At 53.2% G+C, this 15,091-nt stretch overlaps 1 pseudogene; it reads right to left on the minus strand.

Moving 5' to 3' along the window:
- Positions 1 to 3,536: 3,536 nt before the first annotated feature.
- LOC100458806 (mRNA turnover protein 4 homolog) lies at positions 3,537 to 4,241 on the minus strand (annotated as a pseudogene).
- Between the last annotated feature and the right edge of the window lie 10,850 nt (positions 4,242 to 15,091).

Below are 15,091 nucleotides of genomic sequence, written 5' to 3' on the forward strand. Positions count from 1 at the left end.
CCAACTCCTGCTTCAAGACTAGAGACCATTCAACGCTGTCACAACTGACGGTTGTCTAGTCTTTGGAGGTTTCTGCTTGCATGCACATTGTACGTGTTTTCACATGCACACACCCCCACTGATGCATTTGGCTAGTCTAGTAATTGGTCTCCTCCCTTCTATGTCCGTCCTTACCCCAGTCTGATCCAGCATAGGGCTGGATCTGATTCATCTTTCCAAGACTCAGCCTTCCATGTGTCTCTCTGCCGCTCCAACACCCAACATGGCTCCCTATTGCCCTCTAAGATAAAGTCCAAGTGCTTCACACCACCATTCATCCCTCCAGTCCTTTAGTGACTCCCCCAACTTTATAGGACCCAAGTAACCTTATTGAGGACATTCATGCTCTCCCGCAATCCAGTCCTTGAATCCCCTTCACAAGCTGTCAAGCCTTCCTTTGAGGTTCCGGTGATAAGAACTCGCTACCTCCTGAGCTAGCCCATTTTATTTCATTACAGGCAGCTGCAGCTCTTAGAGCTTAATCTAGTAAAGGCCATCTAGCCTGGTTCAACTTCTGCTGCTTCCCAGGATGTTTTCTGTAACCTCTTGCCCCTTGGTTCTGCCTTCAGCATTCGCTGCCTTCATGCGAGCTGTTGTTTTGCATCTGAGACCTCTTAGGGACAAGGTGCCTGAAATAGCACTGATGCTGAAATAGCACTGATGCTGGGTGTCTATCGATGGTACAAATCTATATGCACATTCATGTCCAGATGTGTGCAGTCTGTCCGCTTGCATTCTGGGTGCACACAGTGTCAGAGATCATTTCAGAAAGCCCCACTGTGCCTGCTCTTTGCCATGAAGTTTGGGGACCATGGGCCTGGGACAAAGGTGATCTGAATTCCCCATTTCCATTCTTAACTCCCTTCAGGAGAGCAAGCACAGCTCAGGGAGGGGTCAGAGGTCCTTTCTCTGCTCTTCTGCAGCCCCCAAACTGTCCACAGCACCAATGAGTTTTGTGATATGATCGCAACTCCCACACTCCCACTCTCTGGCACCTCCCTGCATTATCTTTCTCCCTAGCACACATTCCCTTCTACAGGCTATGTCACTTGCTTCTTTATTTTAGTTCCATTCTGTCTCTCTCTTCTCAAATGTGAGCTCCTTGAGGACGGAGATTTGGGCTGTTCTGTTCATATCTGGACCCCTAGTGCCTACAGTGGTGCTTGGCACACAAAGTTCACTGTCTGCAGGTTGAATGGAGTTGGTGGGTTTCTTCTCCACCTACCCTGGACGATGAGCTCTAGGAGGGCAGAGTCTACATTCCAGACTTGTCTGCCCAGTGCCCAGGACCGTGTGGGGGCACAATAGGAGCTCAAGTCCATGTTTGTGGGCCAAATGATCAGGGACTGTCAACGGCGTTTCTTTCTTTTCGTTAAAAAAAAAAATTGAGACAAGGATCTCACTGTGTTCCCTAGGCTAGTCTTGAACTCCTGGCCTCAAGTGATTTTCCCATCTCAGCCTCCTGAGTAGCTGGGATTACAGGTGCGTGCCAGCATGCCCAGCCCTGTGAGCAGTGTTCCCATCCATCCCCAGCACATCGAGAGCTGCCTTTGGACACAGCCACGGGCAGGATGGGAGAGAGGACAGAGGCAGAGAGGACGATCCCCAGGCTCGCTCTCTGATGGGGTCTGCGCACACACCCAGCTCCTGGACGGAGAGTTCCTCTGGCTGACCAAACTACGGCCTCGAGGGGTGAGCATGAAGGGAGGGTAGGTGTCATAGCCAGTTTCTCAGGTGTCCCGGGAGAGGGAGGAGGAGCTGATGGTCGTGGCTCAGAGGGGATAGAGATAGAGCAGGAATGCTCACCTTTGCACACCCCCAGCGGACCAGGGAGTCGGCCCCTTTCTGATTCTTTTGAATAGGGTACCTTGGGCTTCAATCACCCTTTCTGACCCCATTTCCTCCAGCTGAAAAATGGAGCAAATAATAGTCCCTGCTTGTAAGCAGAGCCCAGAGTGGACCCTCAAATGTTCTCAATCATTGTGAGGATATCGATGATGACAATGATGATGAAAAAAATAAATAGAATGAAACAGGGGACCCAGCCTCTCACTTCCCAGTCCCAGTGGTTGTCTCAGACTCCTCCTGGCTTTGGGTTAAAGGAGACAGCATCCCATGGGCCTTAGGGGAGCTGAAGACTGGATGGGGAGTCAGGGATCCAGAGAGAGGAGATAGCTGGGCCCATGGGAGGCAGGGCCCTTTCTTTCTTTCAAGAGAAAGAAGAGCCTGCAGCTGAATCAGCCCCTCCTAGTCCCCTTGCCTCCAGCACCAGGCATTATGGGCCATGGCAGGGACACAGAGGGTGGCGGCATCAGGACAGGGCCAGCTACCATGTCGGGAGCTTGGAGTGGTCCATTGCTGTGGTTCCACCAGCTCTGGGCAGAGCATGTCCTTGTCCTGGATGGCCCAGGGACAGTTAAGGAAGCACCCGGGACAAGGACTCAAGAGACCCAAACTCCAGCCCAGGGTCCTCTTCTCACTCAACTCAGGGCAAGTCCCTCCCCACGTCTGAGCCTCAGCTTCCTCCTCCGGCCAATGGGAGAATTGGATTAGGTGGTCTCTGATGCCACCCGACAGGTAGGCCATGGCTCTCTAGGGAAAGTGAGGTGAAGCCCCTCAGCACAGTGCCTGGCACACAGCAGGTACTTGGTAAATATTGGGGCTCCCACTCATTTGAAGTGTCCTCTGAGGAAAGGAAGGGCAGGGTTCCCTTCACACTCTACCTGCCCCGGCTTCTGCCAACAAGAACATCCTTCTCCAGGGAGCCAGAAGCTGTGAGTGAGGTATGGGTTGGCCTCCTAGGCTGGCCCCTGCCTCTTTTCAGCTCAGCCACTTCCATCCCACCCCCAACCTTGGCTGCCTCCAACATCCTGCCTTTCCCCTTCTTCCCCCACCTCAGAGCTACCAGCTGAGCCTGGATTTTCTAGAGGCCCCTGTCCACTTTCTGCCCTCCCCACTGAGCCCCTGGCTGCCAGTCACCACCTTGGCCCTCAGAGATAGTGGCTGGCAGGGGTGCCAATGGGGGTTCCTGCCAACTTCCTCGCAGACCTTGGTTCTCTGGGGCCTTCTCAGGTGGTTTCACCCCTAGGCAAAACCCAAGTCCTTAGCTAGTTTTCCCTAGAATTTTGAGTTTCTTCAGTGCTCAAGCCCTGCAGACTTCAGAGATATCAAAGCCCCATCATCCCAGCACTGAGCTCTGAGCCCCACACAGAGGCCCTGCCCCCTCCCTACTCCCAGAGCTCCCAAGTTCCTGCTCAAGAAAAGGTCCTGATCCATAAAGAGGCAGTCCGCAAACCTCCCGTGTGGCAGAAGAACTTTTTTTTTTTGTCTCCAGGGAGACATCCTGCAAAGTTTTATTCTTTATAGGAAGTCGGTGCCCAGCGTGTTCCCTGTCTACAGCCAAATAAAAAGCTGCTCTCTCTAGAGGGGTGGCGGCAGTCCTGCATGGTCCAGTGAGACTCAGAAGGTTCCAGGAGACCTTCAGTCCTAAGACCCTTTCAGTCATCGTCTTCTGAGTCTGACTCTTCTGCAGACTTGGATGCGCCCTCTGGCAAGTCATCTCCCATCTGCTGGAAGCTTCCCAACTGTGAATCCCACATGTATTTGATGGTCACCTTGAATTCAGCCATCTCATACCCAAAAAGCTTCAGGACATGAGCCTGCTCCGGGGTCAGCACACCTCATAATTGGACAGCACACCTCTCTCGAGGGCAGTGGGCAGGGCCAGCTGCGTGAGCTGTGGCTCCATGGAGTTGGGGAACTGCTCCAGGGGCCCTGAGTCCAGGCTTGCAGTGAAAGCTGCTTTGTTACCAGCTCGGGTGTAGTCCATTTCTGTGCATTTCGTAAACCATTCATTCACTTCCTCCTTTGTGCGGTTGGTGAACAGGAGACCCACTTCACGCCTCAACCTTTTGCTGACGTGGTGCAGGTTATCTTTGTTCTCATCAGGTGGGCTCTGACCCAAGGCCACCATCATCACCTTGTTTTTGCCAAAGAACATCCAGCTGTGCTTTCAGGTGTTCTGGATGTCCTTCAGCCTGCTGTTCCTCATGTTGGCCACAGAGAAGATGAAAAGGTACTGTAGGTGTCCACACATTTCCAAAGCTCTTCTATCAGGTTTTGTTTCAATTCCAAGCCTTTCTTGGCAGTTTTAGTTAAGGAGACTTTCTTGTCGCGCTTGGATTTGGGCATCGCACTGAATCCACGTGGAAGAACCATTTTTAATAGGTAACTTGCAAATAGCATGGGGCATCTGGAGGGGCAGCCATCTGCCTGCTGGAGCCGGGGAGGGCAGATCTGGGCTGAGACTGGAAGTATGAGCTGGCACTTGCCCATCATACAGTGATTAGGGAAGGGGAGGTTGTTTGAGGTCTGGGAAAAGCACAGCAAAATGTGTGTTCTGGGATTCCCCACCTCCCCATGGTCCAGGGCTGTGTGAAGACAGCAGGGAACCCTGGAGCCTTAGGCAGAGGAAGCCTTTGTGGGTCATGCTCTGGGGTCCAGCAGCAAACGAGCAATGAAGCAAGCTGCCCCTAAACAGTGCGGGGTCAGGACAAGAGTACAATTGGACGGTCACTATCCAGCTAAACATCGCTAAACACGTTCTTCCTACTTTCTTTGACAATAAGCCTTCATAACAACAATTTTTTTTTTTTTGAGACAGAGTCTTGCTCTGTCACCCAGGCTGGAGTGCAGTGGCGTGATCTTGGCTCACCGCAACCTCCGCCTCCTGGGTTCAAGCGATTCTTCTCAGCCTCCCAAGTAGCTGGGATTACAGGCACACGCTACCACAGCTGGCTAATTCTTGTATGTTTAGTAGAGACGGGGTTTCTCCATGTTGGCCAGGCTAGTCTCGAACTCCTGACCTCAAGTGATCCACCTGCTTCGGCCTCCTAAAGTGCTGGGATTATAGGCGTGAGCCACTGCACTTGACCGACGACAATTTTTTTTTGTTGTTTTTTTTGAGACAGAGTCTTGCTCTGTTACCCAGGCTGGAGTACAGTGCCATGATCTTGGCTCACTGCAACCTCCGACTCCCGGGTTCAAGCGATTCTCCTGCCTCAGCCTCCTGAGTAGCTGGGATTACAGGCACGCACCACTACACCCGGCTAGTTTTTGTATTTTTAGTAGAGACGGAGTTTCACCATGTTAGTCAGGCTGGTTTCGACCTCCTGACCTTGTGATCTGCTCACCTCGGCCTCTCAAAGTGCTGGGATTACAGGCGTGAGCCACCGCACCTGGCCAACAAAATTTTTAAAATTGCATAAAGCCACGGTTTTTATACAGTTAAATATATATGTGACTAAAATATTCTAATTTATTAAAAGGCAGAATGTAAATTATAACAAATGAATATTAAGTAGAAAATTAAGATTATTTAATTGAATCTAGTTTCTTTCTTTCTTTACTTTTTTTTTGTCTCACTCTGTTGCCCAGGCTGGAGGGCAGTGGCACAATGATAGCTCACTGCATCCTCAAGCTCCTGGACTCAAGCGATCCTTCTGCCTTGGTCTCCTGAGTAGCTGGGGCTACAGTTGCACACCACTACTCCTGGCTTTTTTTTTTTTTTTTTTTTGGTAGAGACAGGGGCCTTGCTTTGTTGCCCAGGCTGGTTTCCAACTCCTGGTTTCAAGCAATCCTCCCGCCTCTGCCTCGCAAAGTGCTGGAATTACAGGCATGAGCCGCCTCATCCAGCCTGAATCTAAATTTTTTATTTAAAATTTTGTAAATCTAAATATTATGATATATTTTGATAAAATATAATGCTTTGTAATTTCAACGTTCACCATCCATCGAATTGCCAATGTACAGTTACTATCAAGTTTCATGCATGTTCCATCTAGACCTACCTTTATACAAATTAAGAATTATATGAAGGCCGGGCGCTATGGCTCACCCCTGTAATCCCAGCACTTTGGGAGGCCAAGGCTGGTGGATCATAAAGTCAGGAGTTCAAGACCAGTCTGGCCAACATGGAGAAATCCCGTCTCTACTAAAGATACAAAAAATTAGCCTGGTGTGGTGGCACGCACCTGTAATCCCAGCTACTCGGGAGGCTGAGGCAGGAGAATCGCTTGAACCCAGGAGGCAGAGGTTGCAGTGAGCCAAGATCGCACCATTGCACTCCAGCTTGGGCAACAGAGTGAGACTCCATATCAAAAAAAAAAATTATATGAATTATTTAGTAGAGCAAAGTGTTTCTCATCTGCAATGTGCATTCCTTTGAATATTACACTGATTTACGGGTACCTCTGGTACTCACAAAGAAGAAATAAGGACAAGGATGCTCAACACTACAAGGAGATTTTATGTAAGAATCCATTTAATTATTCTTGAATGTTTTAAAAATATTAATAATCTATTGCATGTACGCTATTTGAAAGAAATAATCTAACAAGTATATGTATTTTTTCTTTCAGTTACTTCTGTTTTTTGTAATTAGGATGGAGCGGTGACTTCCAAGCTTCTTACATGGCAGACTGGAAACCGGAAGTTATGCTGCTCCCCATTCATTTTTCATTTCACTCCAGCGCTTGTACAAAGTCCATCTCCACCAGTGGCGTGCAGACGCAGTTGCTTTTTGTTTCAACCACTTAGAGCAAGAAGCCTGCGACTGGGGCCTGATTGCTGTAGTGACAGAAGTGTAGAGCAGAAGTTTGAAGCTGTGGGTTGCGCCCCACAGCCCTTGGTACCAGAGCCTGCGTGACCTAGGCTGTCATGGGTTCTCTAGCAAAGGAAGTGTCAGTGTCATATCCATGTCATGAGGGGCCTGGGGCAGGGATTCCTCTTGCTGGCTCTGGAAGCAGTACTGCTTTGAAGGGTGTTGAGCAGAGAAGTGACATGGTGAGACTCTCGTGTTAGACAGACCACTGAGGCAGCAGATCAGAGGGCAGTGAGGAGGCTGGGGGCATATTAGGGGGAATTGTCAGAGTAATTTCTGGATGAGAAAATTAGAAGCCTGGACTAGAGAATTAGATGTGAGTACAGAGAGACAACAAGAGGTTAAGAGAGAGATTTAGGAAGCAAGACTCTTGTCCTGGACCCCACACTGTTTAGGAGCGGCTTGCTTCATTGCTCATGCTTTTTCCATGCTTTCTAGAACCTTCTCTCCAAGTTTGGGGCTAGGGGCAAGGCACCAACAAATAATCATACAACTACAGTAAGAGAGGTTTGGAATCAAGGACAAAAGGTGATAGGGACCAACCCAGTCCTGGGCTACCCCAGCAGTTAGTGACTAAGAGGAGGCAGGGCTTGGCGGACCCTCTCTATGGAGCGCTGTGCCTTTAAGTGCGGAGAGGACTCTGGGTTGGACTTCTGGTGCACTGCTCTGGGATGGGTGCAATGCGGAGGACAGGCTGGGGGTTGGGGCCAGGGAGGAGCACCGAGTGCCAGAAGCAGGGCCTGCTTGGTTTGGGGCCGAGGGCCCAAAGGCATCAGGCTGGACAAGATGACCTCACAGGGAGCCCTTCCAGCTTCAGGCTCTTTCCCCTGATGGCAAGGGCTAACCCTCCACCCGCATCCCCCACACTCCACCATGTCTACACCTGGCGGCTCTAGCAGATGGTTATCTCCCCTCCCCCACCCCACGCCTCCACCCGGCCCTGCCTGTCCGTCTGCCAGTCTGCCAACAGCCCCACTCCTGGCCTTTCATCTCATGCCACGGCAGCCAGCCTGATGCTGCAATCCCCCGCCCCCCCGCTGTCCAGCTCCACAGCCTCTCCTGGGCTTGGGCCCCATAGGAGCCGAAGACCTGGGACCCCCAGGGCTTTGGCCCCCTGCTGCAGACCTGCCCAGGGTGGTCTGGGGGGCCATGGCCCCTCCTCAGCCTGTAAACACACACACACAGACACACCTTCCCAGGGTCACATGAGCACACACCTTGAGGCTCACCCCCACTGTCCTTTCCTCCCTGAGCAGGCCTCCCTCCATCAACACCCCCCCAACACCTTGGGACTCCTCCTGTCTCCAGAGTCCTTTTCCTGCCCTGTCCTTTCTGACTTGAAGGCCCAGGCAGCCATGGGGAGGCAGTGAGGCGGCAGGAGGAGACTTGGCAATCAGAGGCACAGACGTTGCTGGTGGTAGCAGCCATTGTCTTCACCTGAATCTTCTCCTTTTCCTGGGATTGGCAGAGGCAGGCAAGCACTGAGGCAAGGGGATGGATGAGCTGACCCATGGCAGGTGAGGAGGACCAGCTCCTCAGGTGAACTAGCTGCCACCCCAGGCATCGGCCCCCTTCCAGCCCCAGCTGCATTCCCAGGACCTTGGGCAAAGTGCAGGCTGAGACCAGCTGGCACTGGTGGAGAGGGGGCCAGGATAAGTTCTCGGTGCTGCTGGTGGTGGCAGCCGCCCACCAGGGAGCTAGGAGAGAAGCAGATGATGCTTTGATGAGGGATGCTGAGGCAACAGCTCAAAGTTGCCCTCTAGGGCTTGCTGTGAAAGAGGTATGGAGGAGGCAGAAAAGGCTGGTATGGCCTCCTTCTCTGGCTGGGGGGTGAGTCCTTGCCATGGCAGGAAAGAGCAAAGCCACATCAGGCAGAGCAGGGCAGAGGCTTTGTCCAGAAACCCTCTACCCCAGTCCCACCCCCAGCCTTGGGCACAGATAGTTGGGCCTGGCCTGAGCTCTGTTGGCCACAGCCATCCAGGAGCCAGGCGAGCATGTGTGGGTGTGTCCTCCCCAGGCTGGGGGGCCCTGAGGGCAGACACCAAGTCTTCCGCACCTTCCTACCTGCTCCACCACAGTGTTGGAAGGCACTGCCCACTGCCAATTACAGCCAGGCGCCTTTCCCGAAGCCCTGGTTCACTTCATTCACAGCCCATTACCATGTACCTACTGCATCCTGGGAGCTTCACTGGGACAGGAGGGGCAGGGAGCATTGTCATCACCCCCAACTGTTTGTGGGTCAAGGAGACCAAAACAAGGACAGTCTGAGGAGGGGGGCCCCTGGAGGCTGGGAGTTCCTCAAAGCTACCCAGAGGAAGTGTGGCTGGAGGAGACGACAGAGGATGGGTAGGGATTAGGGAAGAGAGGATTCACTGCAGCAGGGGAGAGGGCTGTCATCAAGACACAAGAGCACGAGGGTGGGTGGATGTGCTGACCACCAGCTCGAGACCCACTGCCTGGGGGAAAGTGGCAGGAATGAGGTGTACCTGCAGAGAGGAGGCAGAAGGATTCCTCCTGGGGCAGGAGAGGCCTTGGGGAAGGAATGAAGGGAGATTCATATTTTACTGTTTCTTTTACTACACTGTTGAATTTCATACAAGAATGTATTACTCGTGGCATTAAAAAAATAATGAATGGTGAAATCTAAATCATGTGTTGAGTTTAGTTAATAGTAGTGTACTTTTTTTTTTTTTTTTTTTAAAGACAGGGTCTCACTCTGTTGCCCAGGCTGGAGAGCAGTGGCACGATCATAGCTCACTGCAGCCTCAAAACTCCTGGGCTCAAGTAATTCTCCTGTCTCAGCCTCCCGAGTAGCTGAAATTACAGGCATGTGCCACCACATCCAGCTAATTTTTAAGTTTTTTGTAGAGACAGAGTCTCACTCTGTTGCCCAGGCTAGTCTCAAACTCCTGGGATCAAGCAATCCTCCCGCCTTGGACCTCCCAAAGTGCTGGGATTACAGGTGTGAGCCACTGTGCCTGGCCCAATGTTTGTTTTTTAGCTATGACAAATGTACTCTGGTGATATAGGATGTTAACAATAGAAGAAACTGGGTAAGGGGTGTATGGGAATTCTCTATTTGCAACTTTTCTGTACATCTAAAACTATTCTAAAATTAAAATATAGGTGTTAAAAATATATAATAAACACACCAAAAAAATGCCTCACTGAAAAGTGCTGCCTCCAAGAAAGCCCGTGTGGTTATCCTGACACAATGGTGGCTGGCATCACCTGATGGGTAGGTACAGCGGGAACAGGCCACCTGCAGAAGAGGGGGTCTTGTTGCAGAACGCAGGTGGGTGGGGACAGTCTAAATGCTTGACCAGTGGGCACCAGGGAGATTTTTCTTGATGTGTCAAGGAAATTCTAGGCTATTGGTAAGCCAGGCTGCTAGCCAATCCAGTACATTGTGATGGGGTTATGGTGCCAAAATTCAGAAGCTGTGAGAGCATGAAGCGGGGACCCTAACCCAGACATGGGGAGAGGTAACATCTCATGCCCAAAGAATGTTCATTTCACCCCGACGCTTGTGCAAAGTCCGTCTCCGCCACTGGTGCGCAGATGCAGTTGCTTTTTATTTCAAACACTTAGAGCAAGAAGCCCCCGACTTCCTGGAGGAGAAGGGAGGAGAATCTGCCCTTAGCTCCTTCTGGAGGGGTGAGGGGTGTGGGGTGTGGAGCTCAAGGAAATGGCAGCTCAGGGCCATGGACAGAACCTGGAGTTCAGAGTCAAGCAAACCTGCGGGAAGTCCAGACTCCTTACTCACCATGTCCTTGGGCAAGTCACTTCAACTCTTGGGGCCTCAATTTCCTCATCCATAAAATGGAGATGATCACTCTATCTGCCCTGCCTGGCTCCCAGAATTGTAAGCGTCACATGAGACAGTCATCGTGAAAGGGTTTGGCATGGGGCAGAATCACTCTGGAAAAATGAATATCGAGTCCATAGTGAGTTGAATGGCAGGGGCACCGTCTCTGCCCTGCACCGGAGTCAGCTCTGACCGTCCACAGTCCTGGATGCAGAGCTCAGAGGAGCTCCTGGAGCCAGGACCCTCCCCAGGAGCAGGCGCCCTCTGCATCATTGCTGGGGGCAGATGCCAGGCCCTTCCTGTGCCCCCAGGAGATGGGCCAGCGTCCCCCACGGTGGGTGGAGGGCAGGCAGCGGGGGCCTGGGAGAGCTAGCTGCCAGGGCTGGGAAGATGCTGAGGTGGAGATGGAGGTATCTGTGAGGGCTCAAGCCCAGGGGGGAAAAAATTCTTGCTGGAGCTGTATAATTAAAATCCTATTAAGCGGCGCCTGGCAGTCTCCTATCAACCCCCACCGAGGCTCCACTGACGAACCCTCACAGCAGCTGGGGCACCCCGCTCTCTGGGCAGCGGCTTTGGGGCTGGCTTGGCTGGGGGAGCGCTGGGGGCCAGGCCAGCTTTGGGCAGAGCCAGGGTGGGCCAGGGTGTCACAGGGGAGAGGAGTGTAGTCAGCGCTCCGGCCCAGCCTGCATCTGGGCCCCGGCATCCCTGCCATCCTCCCCTCTGCCCCGTGAGCACTGAACGTTCTTCTTCCACCCCCTCAGCCCCCAGGCCTGGGGCTAAGGCACTGGCTTTCTGGCTTCCCGTCTACCCTCCTCCACTTCTCTCCCGGGCTCTCAGCTTGCTTCTCTGGGCCCTGGAAGGCAGCTCCTCTGAAACCTCGCTGAGTTGAGGCAGCTGTCTGAGGAAACACCTGCGCACCCTGCTTTCCAGGCACTGGCTCGGGACTGCTTCGGCTTGGCAGAGCCAGGAGGGCCAGGGTGGGTACCGGGGAGGGGAGGGTAGCCCATCTGAGGCGATTGTCTGAGGTGATTGTCTGAGGTGACATCCCTTTCTTCTCCTCTCCTTAGGTTCCAGGTGCCCCTTTTCCAGGCAGTCTGCCAAGAATCTCCCACCCAAACCCTGTCTACCCTTTTCCCTGTGCCCCACGCCTCAATATTCACTCAGTCTGCACGCTGCTGCCTTGTCCTGTGTCTATATCCTGAGCACATTGGTGTCTTGGCTCCCCCATCAGACTGATTCCCGCCTGCTCCATCACTCTGTGGGCTCCCTGCAAGCACTGTGAGTTCCATGAGCCAGAGGATTGATTGGTCTCCCCGCAGGAGGAGCCCTATCCAGAGAGGCATGGTGTCCAGCCAAAGCACCAGAGTCCTGGGCAGGAGGAGTGGGGCCTGGGCCCAGGGCTCCCCACCCATCCCCTCTGAGTGACCTGCAGAAGAGCTTCCAAAGCAGGGCTGATGAAATGGAGGCAGGGGAGGAAAATGGAGGAGCTGGCTGGGCCCTGGCCTTCACCCTCTGAAGAAAGAATCCTAGCACCCCAAAGGATTTCCAGGTCTGCCCCCAGCCTCAGACCCTGTCCGTTAGCGCTGCCCCTGGGCCTAAAATGGGGATGGATGCTGTAATCCTCTCAGAGGGGCATGGGGGCCCGATGTAATCCCGCCTCCCAACCCTCCCCCAGGTGTCAGCCCAGGATGATGATGGCAGGTGAGAGTGGAGGGAGGAGCAGGCAGACGGCCTCGAATACCAGCTGTTGCAGGCGGCCTGGCCCTGCGTGCCCTTCCTAGAGCTTCCTGGACTCCCTCCTGGGTCACGGGGCTGGAAATATTTGAGAGGTCCTAGGGCTGTAATACCTGCCCCCACACCAGACTGGTCTCAGACCAGCCCACAATGGATGGGGAGGCTTTCCTTGACTCCCTCCGGCCTCTAGGGGAGAGGGTTTCACCCCCATCTCAGAAACCCTCTAGGATCTCAAAGGACTATCAGGACCATGGCTCACTGCCCTTCTACCTCTCCACTGGGTTCTGCTAGTTTCTCAGGGGCCACTTCACAACCCAGGATGCCCTTCACCATCCAGAGGGACCCCCTTCCCGCAGGTCTCTGGTCCTTGTAACTGAAGAAATGAGCGCAGCTCACCTTTTAGCCTGAGGAGGAGGAAAAGTGGGAAGGGGAAACCCCCATCCCCACCCCCACCCCTCAATATTCACTGAGTCTGCACGCTGTTGCCTTTCCCTGTGTCTATATCCTGAGCGCATTGGTGTCTTGCCTCCCCCATCACTCTGAGGAGCTCCCCGCAAGCACTATGAGTTCCATGAGTTCCCCACTCTGGCCCTCCAGCATCAGCCTGGCATCTCAAGGAGTCCAAAGGCGATGGTTCTAGTCTGAACTCTGCTGCTAACCAGCTCTATGGCCTTGGCAGCCATCACACCTCTCTGGGACCCCATTTCATCATCTTGACGGATCTATGGGTGTAGAAACAGACTCATCTCCCCACTGCCCCCGTGCTGCTTTCCCTACTCCACCCCCTGTAACCCCACCCCCTCACCTCCCCACGAGTTAGCCACTCCCCATGCACCTCCATCCCGCCAGGTACCTACCAACTCTTGGCCATTTCATTTCAACAAGCGTTTATGAAGCACGCATGATGTGCCAGTGATGGGGTCACAGAGACAAAAGCAGGTCTATGGCCATTGCACTAGCTCCCCACTCAGGTCACTTAGGGGAGGAATGAGACCAGAAATCAAAAGAAGGCCACTCAGCAGAACCATAGAGATTGTTGGATGCTCCATGCAGATTTATGCAAATATGAATGCAAATGAACCAAGGAGGGACAGGGCAGTTTGTGAACTAAATTAATTTCTGAGTATAGATTTGATGTAATGTCCAAACTGGAAAGGACTTTGGCCATGATTTGGTGAAACTGAGGCCCAGGGAGGGAAAATGCCACACCCGAGGCCTGTAGCACACAGGTAACGCACCAGGACCCGGGCGGGGCTCTGTCACCAAACCAAACAGAAGAACTGGGCCTTCTTGGGGGCTGGGGGTATTCTCCAAACTCCCCCAGAGTGGGGACAGCCAAGAGCATTGTAGCCACCCAGGCTGCATGAGACTGAGCCCTGACACATTGACGCCCAAGCCTCGGGTCAGTTCCGGAGCGGACACATCCCTGCCTTAGAGGTCTGGTGTTCTACGTGGGGAGTGGGCAGGAGTCTCCGGACAGCAATGCAAGGCATGGGAGCCATGTCCCAGGAACGTGTGAGCTTCGCTGCTTGCTGATGAGGGCCGAGGAAAGAGAGATTCATTCTGGCAGCGGGGACTCAGGGAGGGTTTCCTATAGGGGATATGGACAGACGGGAGGCTCTGTCCTTCTGTGCAGGTTCAACAACACAGACTCCTTTACCCCTGTAAAAGCCACTGTTCCAGTCCAGGCGCCTCACTGGAGAACAGGAGGCTCAGAGAAGGGCAGTGACACCCCCACAGAGTCCTGCCACAGCCAGATCCCCTGCCTTCTGCCCTCTCCTTTCCGAGTCACATCATGTGGCCCTGGCCGCTGACAAGGAGTCACCAGGCCTAGAAGGCTCTGAAAGACCTGTTGAGGAGACAAGGTGGGGACAGAAAGGAGGGACAGGAGTCAGGCTCTGAGGTCCTGGTTCCCTCTGCTTCCTGACTTCTCCCCCTCCCCCTGGCAGCTCTCCCCCTTAGATCTCAGTTGAGACCCACACAGCTGCAGGGGCAAAAGCTCAGCTAGTGGTGGCCGCACACCTGGTGCAAAGCTGTGGTGATGTCACCTCCAGTTTTCCAGAATGTGGGATCTTCTCATGATGACAAAGTCCACAGGCGTTTCATTCCATGCTGAGGGCAGTGTGGAGGGGGAAGGCTGTGGGGTGGATGTGAGAGATGCCCACGAACCCAGAGAGGGAAGCAGATGATTGGGCAGGCCAGAATGCCTGCTCCTGGATTCGCCGCCTATCTCAAAGGCCCTCATCCATAAAAGTGTGAAGTTCTTCCTGAAGTCTGCCTTCCATCTCTGATGCTGCAGTTTTAACTCCTGTATGTTCATAAAGTCATTCATACTGAAAAACTCAACTAGTAACCAGGTAAGTATTTCTCTCCTGTCACAGGCCCAGTACCATATCTGTCAATAGGAGCCATAAGAGAAAGTTACTCTAAGCTCCCAGCACTTGGGAAGGGGACAGCTTAGTGCCCAGCGCATTCTCCCTGTACAGCTCCTGCCCTTCTCATCCACTCCCCACTCCCTAGCCTTCCCCTTTCCCTCGGGAGTCCTAATTTCACTGACTGTGTTCTCCAGATTCTCTACTTTTCCCTCTGCACTCTGTGATCTCAATTGGACAAACCATTTCCCTCTCTGGACCTCAGTTTTCCAGTCTGTAAGCAGGGGGGCATTCTTCCCCTTTGCTGGGGGGTGTCTCAAAGATCTCACAGCCCACTAAGCCTCAGTTGGCTGAGTCAAACAGGGTCAAGGAGCTTGCTTTGCTCCCAGACCACAAAGGGAAGCCTCTGCTTTCCCAAGGAGAAGCTGAGGTTCAGGGTTTCTCTCTGGTCCCGGAGGGCAGGGCTGTCCTAGCTGA

This window comes from Pongo abelii, chromosome 19 (genome assembly GCF_028885655.2).
Source record: "Pongo abelii isolate AG06213 chromosome 19, NHGRI_mPonAbe1-v2.0_pri, whole genome shotgun sequence".
NCBI classification, from domain to species: Eukaryota; Metazoa; Chordata; class Mammalia; order Primates; family Hominidae; genus Pongo; species Pongo abelii.